At 42.2% G+C, this 14,468-nt stretch overlaps 1 long non-coding RNA gene and 2 other non-coding genes across 3 annotated transcripts in view; all 3 read left to right on the forward strand.

The window, feature by feature from the left end:
* The window catches only part of LOC144698301 (uncharacterized), a 290,571-nt gene that overhangs the window by 235,425 nt on the left and 40,678 nt on the right, over positions 1 to 14,468 (forward strand). The window lies entirely within an intron of this gene.
* On the forward strand, positions 571 to 643 carry trnak-cuu (transfer RNA lysine (anticodon CUU)). Its single transcript has one exon. It is a non-coding gene; the product is annotated as a tRNA-Lys (tRNA).
* Positions 4,150 to 4,223, forward strand: trnan-guu (transfer RNA asparagine (anticodon GUU)). The gene has a single exon. It is a non-coding gene; the product is annotated as a tRNA-Asn (tRNA).

The raw sequence follows: 14,468 nt of genomic DNA on the forward strand, positions 1-14,468 counted from the left end.
TTTTTACTATGCCTGGTTTTAACTGTGTCTACAGAGTTATTTATCGGTTAAATTGAATAAAATCCATCCAAACACTCGGGAGTTTTCCTATTTCTGTTCATTCACGAAACTTGCAGTTGGAACTGGCAAAAAAATGTTATTGTCATGCTTGCTGTCTGGGTGTTTGTCTCTCCTTAGAAACAATCCCTTGCCCTCTGTCACACTCGGTGTATATGTCTGTTTGTGTTCCTCCGTGTGTGTCAATGTGCTTCAGTTCCCGAGGGGGTGAGCCCATTTTTACCAGCATAAACCTTATTCACAATAGTTGTGCAGCTTCATCTTAAAATGTTACAGGGAAAAATATCAGGATGAAAGATGTAAGAGGAATTTGCAATGTTTGGAAGGAGGTGCAGCTAAGAAGTGGAAGATGTGAACGATGTTATTGATGATTGAGAGGAATGCATTGCAACCTTGGGGCTTTTGCTGGTCGATCACCTTCTACACTTTGAAATTCAGAACAAGCTGAAGCTCCAGGTGGAAAGCAACAGTTGTTTACATGTATGTTGGCATATGGAGCTTTTTCTTCCGCATGCCCGGCTAGCTCAGTTGGTAGAGCATGAGACTCTTAATCTCAGGGTTGTGGGTTCGAGCCCCACCTTGGGCGCTGTGGCATTTTTTAAAATCTTGCTGCTTTTAAGGGAAAACACCAACCGAATCCCTGCGGCAGCTGTGAAACTTACAAGGCAGACATTAACCACTAAAAGCAACCGATGCATATAAAATTCAAAGCAATTTCATGTTGTATCTCTTTCTGCTTCTGTCCCTGCCTCTCGTCCAGCTCCCTCTGTCCTTTCAGCTTCCGGGTCAATTAGCTGCTTGATGCAGAGACAGTCAGTACATGGGAATGTAAGACACAATAAGATAGGTTTGCAGACCATAGAGTAAAAAGACATCAGGATCTCATCTTCTCCTAGATGCTGATTACAGGAATGTGCACAGTGCCCATTACCGACAGTCACACTCTCCTTCCAGTCTTGTGTAGGTTGTTCAGCTTTCAAATTGTTCATATTTTCACACTGCGTTTCAATGTGAAGAAAGCAGAGCTGTGATAAGCCTATATTGATCAGCAGATGTCCTGCAAGAAGGTACATACAGGATGATGGTAACAGTGCTCTTTGGACGCGGTGAGCTCCAGTGAAGGATTGGCACCATTAATGTGTCGCTCAATTAGTCTTGTGACAAATCTCGTGCTGGAAGTGACAAGGAAACTCATTGAATTTGCTCCGTGTTTTGGTTTCAAAAGAGCCGAATACAAGGTAAGATATTACATCTCGCTGGTCTGGACTATAAAATGGCAGAATTATTGTGAAAGCAGCCGTGGTGTTGGAAAACATAAAATTATACAAAGTTACAACATAGAAGGAGGTCTTTAGGCCCTGTGTACTGCTTTTAAAAAGCAGTTCTGATTGTTTGATCGATCAGGAGTAATATTTGTGCCAGTGCAAACAGGAGGCAGCAAAGTATATCCTTCTCCAACCCATATTTTTCCTCGCACCAACATCACTATGTAAACTGCTCTGCAACCAGCCCTTCTCTTGTCTTTCTTTCATTTCTTCACTCCACGTCTGTGTTTGTTCTCGTCCTGTTCCCAATGTGACATTTTGAGCTCTGAGGCAAAAATTCAACTCCCCCTCCACTGACTCTGGTGCAGCTGTTAAATGTTTTCAATCAATAAGTTCGCAACACTCGTTTTTAAACATTTCACAAAATCAATAAATCTTCATTCCTTGACCGAGAACCAAACCCCACCTGAGGCACTAAAAGCACCGAATCGTAACCACTAGGCCAGCAAGAAAGCTGTCAAGTCTTTTTTCGGTATGGCTTATCTACGCTGCTTTTACCATTTTAATAAAATATTTCAGATCTCTTTTACCACAAAACTGCATGTTTAGACTCAACACAAACCAATTCTTCAGCCAACGAGAACATTTGCTGTGAGCTGGAACATGACATCGACAGTGAGGTGAAATAGTCCCACAAGCTGCTCATGTTCAACATACAACTTCCAAAACTCTCCAGCCTAATCACTGGGCCCAATGAAAGCGATGAATCCGAGTCACTGGACACCAGAGGAACTACCAATAAGGCTTGAAATTTGGATTATGGAGCTACTTTTGACATTTTTTTTTCATTTCAGATCTCTTTCACCAGAGACAACTTTCTCCTGCCAAATGGTCTGTTTAGGTTGAACACAAGTGACTTCTTCACCAATGAGAAGAAGCATTGCTGTTAGCTGGAACATGAAATCGATACTTTCCCCCTTCAAGACAGTTCTTAAAGTCTCCCCCTTTGATCGAGCTTTTAGTCACCTGACCGAATATGTGACTCGGTGTCACACTTTGTTCTATAATGATCCTGGGGAACGCTTTGTGACGTTTCATTAGGTTAAAGGTGCTTTTTAAGTTGTTGTTGTAGTCCATACATAGAAAGAGACAAACTCCTCTTGCATCTTTCATCCTGATATTTTTCTCTGTAACATTTTAATATGCAGTTGCACAACTAAAGTGAATAAAGTTTGTGATGGTTAAAAATGTGTTCACCCCCTCGGGGAACTGAACCAAATCGACACACACAAAGGAACACACACAGAGATATACACCGAGAGTGACAGAGGCCTGAGGAGAAACAAACACCCAGAAAACAAGGATGTCACCAATTGGTCTAATTATTGTTCTATTTCAGACTGGAGATTATGGTGAATGCTTGCAGATAAACTGAAATGAAGAAACGAGGAAGGGAAGCAGAAGAACCATGCAAGAGTGTTTGGAAGGTTTTTATTCCATTTCCCCAATAATTAATTTTAATCTGGAGGCACCTAAAGGAAGGAGCAGCGAGGTCGGCAGGATTCAAGCCTTCATGGGGAGAGCGCAATGGATTTTAAATCCATTGTCTTCACCACTCAGCCACGATTACAGACCTTATATCGATTTTAACATTTTTCATATAAAATCATAGACAGGTTTAACAGAGAAAGAGGACATTCGGCCCCACATATTACCAGTCACCCTGCAATTCCTACTATCTCTCCTCGTTCATCCTGCCTGGAGGGACATCTTAATACGTTAACAACCACAAGCCCAGACTCAGGTGAAGTGACTGAAAGAACAAAAGAGCTGAAACGTTGATGGCTTGGGGATCCGAACCCATGAAAACAACGAAACCCAAGCCAATCTCGTTAAAACGTCGAGCCACGCTGCCACCATCAACAGTACACGAGCCATCGCCTTGGATGGTGTCGGCTCTGAATTAGAACATAACAAATAGGAGCAGAAATAGACCATTTTTCCCTTAAGCACCTCATAGTGTCAAAGAATCAGAGCCAAGGCTACAACACAGATGGAGGCCATTCGGCCCGTCTCATAGGATCAAAGGACTCAGGGACAGGAGTTGGCCATTCAGCCCTTTGAGCCTGCTTCACCATCCAATAAGATCATGGCTGATCAGGCTGTGGTCTCAACTCCTCCTTCCTGTCTGCCTCCACCTCCCCACCATAACCATTGACCCACTTGTGTACCAAAAATCTGTCTAATTCTGCCTTGAATAAGTTCAATGACCAGCCTCCACTGCTTTCTGGGGAAAATAATTCCACAGACTAACGACCTCTGAGAGAATGAGAAAATCTGCTCATCTCCGTCTGAGAAGGGAGGCCTCTTATTCTTCTGGAAACTAACTCACCTGGTCCCACTCCCCCACCTTTTCCCCGGAGACCTGCATTTTCGGTACTATTCTCTGTTGAAATCCGCGATTGAATCTGCCTCCCCCACACTCTCAGGTGGTGCATTCTAGATCCTAACCACTCGCTGTGTAACAGAGAAATCCCTTTAGAATTATCGGCTTCGGGACAATCAGAATACTCAGTAACAGACAAAACACCGAAAGGCTCAAAGGGAGATGGCTCCAGTTGTAGGGGAGCTGGCTCCCGGTGATATGGATGTGTCTGCAATGGGTGGGATCAGACTGTTTCCATGTATCCACAAAGAATGTCCCACCCTTGATTTGGGAAGAGTAAAACTGAAAGGATAATTATCATTTGAGTAGCAGAAATCTGAAGCTTTTACTCGCTGAGCCATTGGTTTAGGATATCTTACAGAGTGCAGGCATTTTTCTTAAGTCTCTGTGGCGCAATTGGTCAGCGCGTTCGGCTGTTAACCGAAAGGTTGGTGGTTTAAAACCACCCAGGGGTGAAGCTATAGCCATTTTCTCCCCACCATTACTCATTAATGTTCTGGTTTGTTCTTGAGCCCTGAAACCACAAGAAAATCCCCCCATGTTGAAAACTCGGCTGTCGCCCACTGAGTTCCCACACTAAGCTTTGTTTATGATATTCATTTCAGATATAACAAAGAATATGGACGATCATGTACCCCCATCTAAATCAATACAGATCAACGAGGCTATTGGATTGAAACAAGCCCATCAATTAATCGCTCTTCCTCAGCTCCACGGTGAGTGAAACAGGAAAAGGTAACAATATTCCAGCCCCGCTCTCTCCAATCAGCGGAAACATCTTCTTATTTTGCTGAATGTTATCTTCAGAAATGGTGAAGAGCGAATCTAATATGGCTGCAAGATCCAGCATTCAGTTCACATTCAACAACAAACAGGAATGGGTGCGATACAACTTTTCCACACAGCTGGGTGATAATGTTTCCCCGAGCATTGAATGCAGTAACTTACACGTGCGAAATGAGCAGGGTAACTACAACGCTACAGGGACACTTCCCTGCCTGAATCCCAATGGAGCTGTCTGGAATGTTAAACTGAGACGTCATGCAGCAGCACTTTGGGTCTTTGTTTTGAAGAAATGGAATTTGGCTGTTCTCATTAGGAATGCTGGAGACAGACTGATCAACAATGTCATCATCAAATGGCACAGCTCAGTAAGAGGACCTTCCACCAATTCTATTTATAACCAGCCTTTTACAAAGATCTTGCCTATTAATCCCAATTTCCTTCTCTCTTTCCATGAATCAGAATTTTCTCCCTTTCAACTATTGCCAAATTCCTTTTCAAAGAAGCAGTTTCTGTAGAATCCATGCGGTTTGCCTTAATGAACATTTCCTTTACACAATGAAATTAAGAGTTGGACCAGGGTTCTATCTGCAGTTTTCGATATTAACATAAGTTATTTATGCAATTCGTTTCATGGTGAACTTACAAAAGGTGTTTATTCTGATCAGACATGTCCTCAGTATTTTCTCAGTCATGGTGACCATGAAACTATCACTGACTGCCGTACAAACCCATGTGATTCACCAGTCCTTTAGGGAATTCAATCGGTCGTCCTTACCTGGTCTGACTTGCATGTGACACCAGACCCACAGTGATGTGACTGATTCTCAACTAACCTTTGAAATGGTTTAAAAAGTTACACAGCTCAAGGGGAATTGGGGATGTGCAAAAATGCTGGCCAACGATGCTCATGAAAGAATGAAGATCCTTGATGAAGCGCGATACAGAGTAATTTTGCACCATCTCTCCCATTCCCTCGTGTTCAATCACAGTATCAGTTGCGTCTGTCTTTAGGATGATGCTAGTCTTTGGATCACACTGATAGTATCTTTCAGTCAGTAAGTAACTGTGAATTTGTAATTGTAAACTCATTAATTTCTGTTGTTGACGAAAGGAACTGCTAGTTTTTTTGTGCCTAGTCAGTTTCACCCCTCCTGGTTTTGAGAATGCTTTTTGCAGCTTGGCAAAGGGCAAATTTAATGTGGCAGCGAGATACTATATTCAGTTAATATTCAACAACAAATGTGAATAATGGAACTTTCCCTCACACTTGGATGTGTAAATTTCAATAATGTTTCTACCCATTTCCAGACAGGGGACCTTCGCATGTACGTGATAACCAATTGGTAACTACAGAAACAATGGGCAGAACCACAGGGACAGACTTATAATATCAAACCGTACACTGTTTTGTAAAAGTACAATTCAGCTGAAAAACATAGCCATGCGGCAGAGAAATTGATCTAACATTAGAATCATAAAATGACAGCACATCAGCAGGTCATTCAACACTTTACACACGTGCAAACTATTTTACTGCAATTTGTCTCTTTTTTTGTCTCTTTCTCATAACCGTGCCTTTTGCAGAAAATCATTCAAAGCTTGGTGAAGTGTCAGTGTCACGTGGCTATGAGATAATGTATTCGGCTATTGTTTAGCAAGAAACAGGAATTGTACGACTTCTCACAATTAGATGATTCAGTTTTGATAATATTTTTGCCAGCTTTCGAACCGGTGACCTTGTGCATCTGAAGTGAATGTGATAAGCACTACTTGTTTATTTGTTCATTTATGGGATGTGGACATCGCTGCCGACGCCGCTACACCACAGAAACAATGTGCGACAAAAAGCCAAAGGGACTTGTATTGAATTTCAAACTGTGTAGACCTGCTGCACTGCAAGAACGTGTTTTACATGAATAGAACTGGGATGGGACATTTTGGAATGCTGCAGAGAAATTGATCTAATTGTAAATTGACACAGCTCATTAGGAGGCCATTCGACCCTTCGGGTGTGTGCTTTCTTCAAAGAGCTATCCACTTATTTCCAATATCATTCTCTTCCTTCATAACCCTGCAGTTTTTTTTTTCCATTTTCAAATAATTGTCCAATTCCCTTTTGAAAACTCTGAGTTCAGAAACACAATATTGAAAGAGGTGCAGGAGCTTCTGCAGTGTCCACGCTCAGTGTGTGAAAATTAACAACGTTTCCCTGACCCAATGACATGAAGAGTTGAACTGGGGATTCACATGTTGTCTTCGAAATAAAGAGGAATATTTATTTATGCAATTGACTTCCTATTGAATATTTAAGTGAAGTTTATTCTGACCAAGCACCTCCTCATTTTTCTCAGTCGATAATGTAATTCCCCTTGTTGTACAACCTGTTACAGAAGCTGTTATAGAAAAGAGGGAAAGGTTTGTTGCAGCTACACAAAGCCATTGTTAGATCACACCTGGAGGACTGTGTATAATTCTGGGAACGGCACCTTATAAAGGATCAATATTAGTCTTGGAAACAGGGCACTTCTGATCCAGCAGAATGTCAGTTCTGGAGAGTAAGTGGACATATTCCCCTTCGTAAATTGAGGTCATCCAAAACTGCTGCCCGTGTCTTCAGTCACAGCAAGCCCCATTCCTCTACCACCCTCTACCCGCTGACCTACATTGGCTCCCGGTCAAAGAATGCATTTACTTCAAACTTTCTTCGCCTTGTGTTCAAATCTCTCCTTGTTCTCGCCCCTCCCTATCTCTGTAATCTCCTCGAATCCCACACATCTCTGAGGTATCTGTGCTCCTCTAATTCTGGCCCCTTGTACATTCCCAATCAGAATCGCTCCACCATTGGTGACCGTGGTTGTAGTTACTGAGGCCCCAAACTCTGGAATTCCCTCCCTAAACCTCTCCGCCTCGACCTCACTTTCCTCCTTTAAGACTCTTCTTAAAACCTACCTCTCCGACCAAGCTTTTGTTCATCTGGCCTAACATCTCCTTCTGTGTGTCATTGTCAGACTCTGTTACATAATGATCCTGTCAACCATCTTTGGTGGTTTCATTACGTTAAAGGCGCTATCTAAATGTAAGCTGTTGTTGTAATGGGGCATATAGAGAAGGGGAAACAAGCTCCTCTTCCAACTTTCATCCTGATATTTTTTGATCTGAGGTTGCACAACGAATGTGAATAAAGTTTGTTCTGTTAAAAATGTGTCCATCCCATTGGGGAACTGAACCACATTGACACACACAGACCAACGGAAAGAAGAAACCACGGGAGTCTTTGCGTGGTTTTGATTCAGGTTATCCAATAATTAATTCCATGGGCACCTTATCAAAATCAGGAATGATGACAACTGTAGCCGAAGGGATTTGTACCTCTGTGAGGAGGCCACAGGATTCCAACTCCATCCTCTTAACCACTCCGCCAGGAACACAGGACGACACTGACATCACTGCTCTTTGTATAAAATCAGAGACGGCTACATCATGCGGTCTTTCAGCATGTTGTCTCTCTGGAAGAGCAACTCAACTACTGTAATTCCACACCCCGCCTTTTCCCCACAGCAACTCACCTCGTTCTTTCTGTCAAAATACAACACCGTGCATTCAATATGAGGTGGCAACTGCTTGTCCTAATGGGGCTGCTAAATGTTTAGCAGCGGTGGGAGTCGAACTCACGACTCCATAAACACCTTAAACCGCTTGACCACGCTACCACATGGGTGGAATTCATTAATCATTCCCTTCACAGGTTTTGGCACCGAAATAGAACAAAAGCAACAGAGAAGGAATAGGCAAAATACTGCAGATGCTGGAAATCTTAAACAAAAGCAAAAAATGCTGGAAAAACTCAGCAAGTCTGACAGCATCTGTGGAGAGAAAGACAGAGGTAACGTTTTGGAGTCCGTATGAGTCTTCTTCAGAGCTAAAGGGAAGTAGAAATATGAAGTCCTACTTCCCTTTAGTTCTGAAGAAGAGTCATACAGACTCGAAACGTTAACTCTGTCTTTCTCCCAACAGATGCTGTCAGACCTGCTGAGTTTTTCCAGCATTTTTTGTTTTTGTTTCAGAGGAGGATTAGGTCATTCGGAACCTCAAACCAGCTCCGTCAGTTAATCAGATCGTCCTGCACTTCGTAACAAACAGAAATCATCTCCACTCAAAAACACAATGAGCTGCAGTGAAGGGTTGGCACCATTTAAACTCTCACTGATCTGGTCTGGCTCCAAATCTCCCGTTAGAAATGACAAAAAACTTATCACTGAATTCACTCCGGGACTTGACTTCAGAAGGACAGGACACAAGGTAACAAAGTACATTTCGACAGAATTGGTTATAAAATGGCAGAATGGCTGGGAAAGTGCATCCGTGGTGTTGGGAAACATAAAATTATAGAAAGTTACAGCAAAGAAAGAGGCCACTTGGCCTGGTGTGCTGCTGTCAAAGAGCAGTTGTGATTGGTTGATCAGGAGTGGTCAATTACTCTTCCATTTCCGACTTCGAATTTAGTGAATGTTTGCAGATGATCAGAAATAAGAAACACGGGCTATTTGGATGTTTTTTATTCAATTTAACGGATAATTCATTCCACAGACCGTCAGTTAAAATCAGGAATGATAAGAAGCATAAACGACAGGGCTCAAACCTGCGTGAGAAAACTCCAGCCAATTTCCAATCCGTCAGTTTAACCAATTCGCCACAATACTTAGTGAAAGTTCGCTATTGTTTGTATAAAATAATAGAATGGAGACAGGGAGTAACAGAGAAAAAGGATTTTCAGTCTGTGCCATTGCCCCAACCACCTCTCCCCATTCTCCCAACCAAAATGCAACACTGCACAGATCAGCCGTCCCCTGGCCGCATGGAGGATTTTTTGGAAGCGTCTCAAACAACAAAGTTTAACAGCCGCGGGACTGGAGCCCAAAGCAGGAAAGCCTCGGCCAGCATCTTAGCCCATTCGGCGACTCAGTACCACATTTAGAGCAGAAACAACCATTGCCTCGACCGGCATCGGCTCTGAATTAGAGTGTGGGAAAAATATAATCAGGAATAGGCCATTCGGCCCCTCGGGCATTCTCAACTACTTCATAAGATCATGTGAAAACTTCAATCATCCTCCGCTTTGTAACATCCGGGCATTTAGTAGCTGAACAGTCTCCACCCAAAAAGAAACAGAAATAAATGTCCTCTTGCATCTTATAAATCAGCGCTTTTGTTTTCTCTGGACCATCTTAATCTGAAGCCACAAAACTATCGTAAACAATGTTTGGATGGTAAAAATGATGAACTGAACCACATTGACACACACAGAGGAACACACACAGACATATACACCGAGAGTGACAGAGGACAAGGGTTTGTTTCTAAGGAGAGACAAACACCCAGAAAGCAAGCCTGACACCAACATGGCTCCGTTTTTGTTCCATTTCCGACTAGAAGTTTCGTGAATATTTTCGTGAATGAACAGAAATAGGAAAACGCCCCAGTGTTTGGATGGACTTGATTCAATGTAACCGATAATTAACTCTGTAAACACAGAGTTAAAACCAGGAATAATGAGAACGGGAAACCCCAATGGATTTGGACTCCATCACCTTCACCAGTCAGTCACCACGACTGACTCAATGCACAGGGTGATGTTGTTAGTATAAAATCATGGGTGGCTACAGGAGAGAAGGAGAACATTCTTGTCTGTGCCGGCTCTCTGGAAGAGCAGTTTAACTCATTCCATAACCCTCGTATTTTTCCTCAAAGCAATTTATTTTGAATCTGTCTCTCCTCGTCCTTCCTGTTAAAATGAAACACCGCACACAAACCGTACAATTCGATTTGAGCTGGCACTTGTTCGACTCGCTGTTCAAGCTGCTCATGTAGAACTTTCAATTTCCAAAACCCACTAACCTCATCACTGCGGCTCCTGTGAAACTGACAAGGGAACACACGGCAGAAATTCATCACTGAAAGTAACTGACACACATCAAATTCTAAACGCATTTACCTTGGTAGGAGGCCGTGGCACAGTGGTACTTTCACTGGTTTGGGATTCTGGGGATCAAATCTCACCATGGCAAATGGTGAAATTTGTTTTCAATAAAAAAATCTTGTGATCATCACTAATGGCAGTAGGGACGAAAATCTGCTGTCCCAGCAATAACTCTTATATACTCTCTGGAAGAGGACTGACCTAGCCAGGGACTACCCACCGATCCAGTTTATGAACCCAATCTTTCCCTGGAAATCAGGGAATGGGAATGTAAGACACGAAAAGGGTTCACAGGACCTGATTGTCCCAGACACTGATCATAGGAATGTGCACAGTATCAATTATCCACATTCTTGTGTATGTTGTTAAACTTTGAAATTATTTTGAACTGATTTTCAATGTGAAGAATCGGAATGAGCTTATTTTGTTCAGTAGATATACAAGAAGGTAAATGCTCAAGTGCAAACACTGCGAGTTTGAAACTTGAGTGAATGGTTCAGATCATATCTGCAGTTGTACTAGTCTGGTTTCAAATTCAGTTCCTAATCTGTTTACTGTCTGGAATTCAAAGTGTTGGATAGAAGGGCAAGATGTACATCTCGCTAGATTGAGCTATGAAATGCCAGAATAACTTAGAGAGATGCAACCGGGGTGTTAGGAATCACAAAATGACAGAAAGGTACAGCAAATAAAGAGGCCATTCGGCCCTGAGTGCTGCTTTCAAAGAGCAGTGTTATTGATCTGAATATTCAAGGGTATTCGTAATTTAGGAAGGATGGGCAAAAAGGGAAAGGAGGCGGGGTCGCACAGTAAATAACGACAAGATCGGTACTTTCGTGTGAGAGGGTCTTAGATTGAAAGATCAAGATGTCGAATCAATTTTGGTGGAGCTAAGAAACGGGCAAGTGGCAACAAACATTGGTGTGAGTTGTTTATTGGTCACCAAACTGCAGTGGCAATGTTGGGCACTGTAATAAATCAGGAAATTAGAGCTGCAAATAACATGGGTAATACAGGAATAATATTCTGCTGTGCACCACCAGCTCTATAGTCAGTGCTTTGTAATCCATCACAGCCCTTCTCTTTCATTTTCACACCCTCTGGATCTCTTCTTGACTTGTTGCACGTGTGACATTTCCAGCTCTGATGTGAAACTTTAACTCTCACTCCCCTAACTCTGACAGAGATGTTTTGTGTTGCTTTCAGCCAGGAAGACAATAACATTGGTTTTAACAGTTCGCCCAAGGGCAGTAAATCTCAATTTCCTGACAGGGTATCAAACCGGAGGTACAGCAGTGAAAGTGCTGAACCCTAACCAGTCGGCCATCAGGGAAGCTGCCAACAGGGCTGGAAATTTGGCTCATGAAGGCTGATTTTGGCATTTTTTCATTCCCGATCCCTTTCACCAGAGATAAATTTCTCTGACCAAATGGTCTGTTCAGGTTGAACACAATGAGCCAACGAGAAGAACCATTGCTGTTATCTGGAACATGAAATCGATAGCTTCCTCCATTAATACAGTTCTTGGCCTTTGACAGAGCTGTTAGTCATCTGACCGAATATGTGACTCGGTGTCACACTTTGTTATATAATGATCCTGGGGAACACTTTGTGATGTTTCATTAGGTTAAAGGCGCTTTATAAATATAAATTGTTGCAGTTTAACATACAGAGAAATAGACAAACTCCTCTTTCATCTTTTACCCTGAGAGCTTTTCCTTGTAACATTTTAAAATGAAGTTGCACAACTAAAGTGAATGAAGTTGGGCTGGTAAAATGTGTTCAACCCCTTGGGGAACTGAAGCACATTGGCACATACAGAGGAACACACACAGACGGATACACCGAGTGTGACAGAGGCCTAAGGAGAGACAAACGCCCAGAAAACAAGATGTCACCAACTTGGCTCAGTTTTTGTTTCATATCCGACAGGAGACTTGCAGAAGACTGACACAGAAATGGATTTGTTTGGATGGTTTTTCTTCTATTTGAATGAGAATTAATTCTACAGTCAAGCAGAAATAACGAGAAGCACAGTCAGCAAGATTCAAACCAACGTCAGGAGGCCCCAATGGATTTTAAACCCATTCACCTTAAACACTGGGCCACAGCTACAGAACTTGCTAACATGCTAATATTATTTGTTTAAAATCATAGAATGGTTACAGCAGGGAAAGTGGGCCTTCTGCCCGTCCTAGCATTGCCATTACCTGACCTTTCTCCAGAACCCTGCAATTTACACTGTCTCTCGTCGTTCTTCCTACAAAATAATAGCATGTTTAGTTAAAACACAGAAGACTCGTTCAGCCAATAACAGCATCGAGTGTATTAGACATGAACATGAAGGGAACAGTGAGGTGAAATAGTGCCACAAGCTGCGGATGGACAACTTCCAATTTCCAAAACCCACCAACCTCATCAATGCGGCTCCTCTGAAACTTTCAAGGTAAATATTGATCCTTAAAAGATGCCGCTCCCAGATCTATTCACAGTGCTCCAGGTGTGATCTAACCAGGGCTTTGTATAGCTGTAGCAAACCTTTCCCTCTTTTCTATAACAATCTCTGTAACAGGTTGTACAGCAAAATATATTAGATTGTATATTTCGACTGAGAAAAATGAGGAGGCGCTTGAACTCACAGCCATGTGTCCTGGTCAATGTTCACGAATATTAATCTGCAATATAATGAAAAAAACATTTAGGCCGACATCGAGCCCATCCGAAATCTATAGAATTATTGGATTCAAACAAACCCATCAGTTATTCTCTCTTCCTCAGCTCTACGGTGAGTGAGACAGGGAAAAGCAGAAAAGCAGCAATATTCCAGCCCCGCACTCTCCAATCACCCGCTGTCAGCAGAAAGCAGCGACTGCAGCTTCAATGAGCGGGTTACTGCCCATCCCTGGAACACAAGATACTCCAACCCGGGCCAAACCTCCCAATTCACTGAACACAGGCTCAAGGTAACGCAGGTAGATTATATCCCGGTCCCTAACCTCCGAGCAGAATTTACTGAATACCCGAGGGAATGTGTCACAAACAAAACTAACACCAACTTTCTAAATCTTTTTATTGGATGTGTTCATTTCATTTTAAGTTCTGCTGATGGGAAAATGGCCGAAATATAGGTTGGTGAATAACAGCTTGGAACCATGTTCCTCTCTCCCACTGCATTGCTGATCCTTCCAATTTAGGCATTTGGGGGCAATTATCAGTTTGATACTCAGATTAGCTCCGTCTCCATATTATAAGATGAATCTAGAAGCACTGGAGTAGGTACAATAAAGATTTACTGGAGTGATGTTAGAACTGAAAAGTTTTAACATTCAACAACGATTGAATTGATTAAACATGTTTTCTCTAGTAAACAGGATGATGGATGACATGATCGAAGCCTTTAATATTCTGAAAGGGTTTGGAAGATGCTTCTACTTGCGGATAGACAAGAATAAATAAAAGTTGGTCACCAGGAAATCCAATGTCCAATTCAGAAGCAACGTCTTTAATCAGAGATAAAAGCACAAAATGATGGAAATACTCAGAAAATCTGGGAATTTCTGTGGATTGAGAACCAGAATTATACTTTCAGATCTGTGCACTGATTGAGTACAATTCCACTGACCAGTCACAGACCTGAAATGAAAACTATGTCTCTCCACAGACTCTACCAGCCCTGTTTATAATTCGAAAATGTTCTGTTTTTATTTCAGATTTACAGCATCGCTTTCCTTTTTTTCTTCATAATAGAATGTAGAGCCCATTGCCAGAGGATTAGAGATCCAAATCTGTGCTGGACACGCCTAGGTAAAGTCACACTGTGAAAACTTCATTCAGCAGCTAATTATGGAAAAAGGTTTACTCGATCATCTGATTAGTTGACACAGCAGCAGTCACATCTGATGGAGAAAATTCAGAGATTTCATGCGTGTGGAGGCAT

Source organism: Cetorhinus maximus, chromosome 23, assembly GCF_964194155.1.
Source record: "Cetorhinus maximus chromosome 23, sCetMax3.hap1.1, whole genome shotgun sequence".
NCBI classification, from domain to species: domain Eukaryota; kingdom Metazoa; phylum Chordata; class Chondrichthyes; order Lamniformes; family Cetorhinidae; genus Cetorhinus; species Cetorhinus maximus.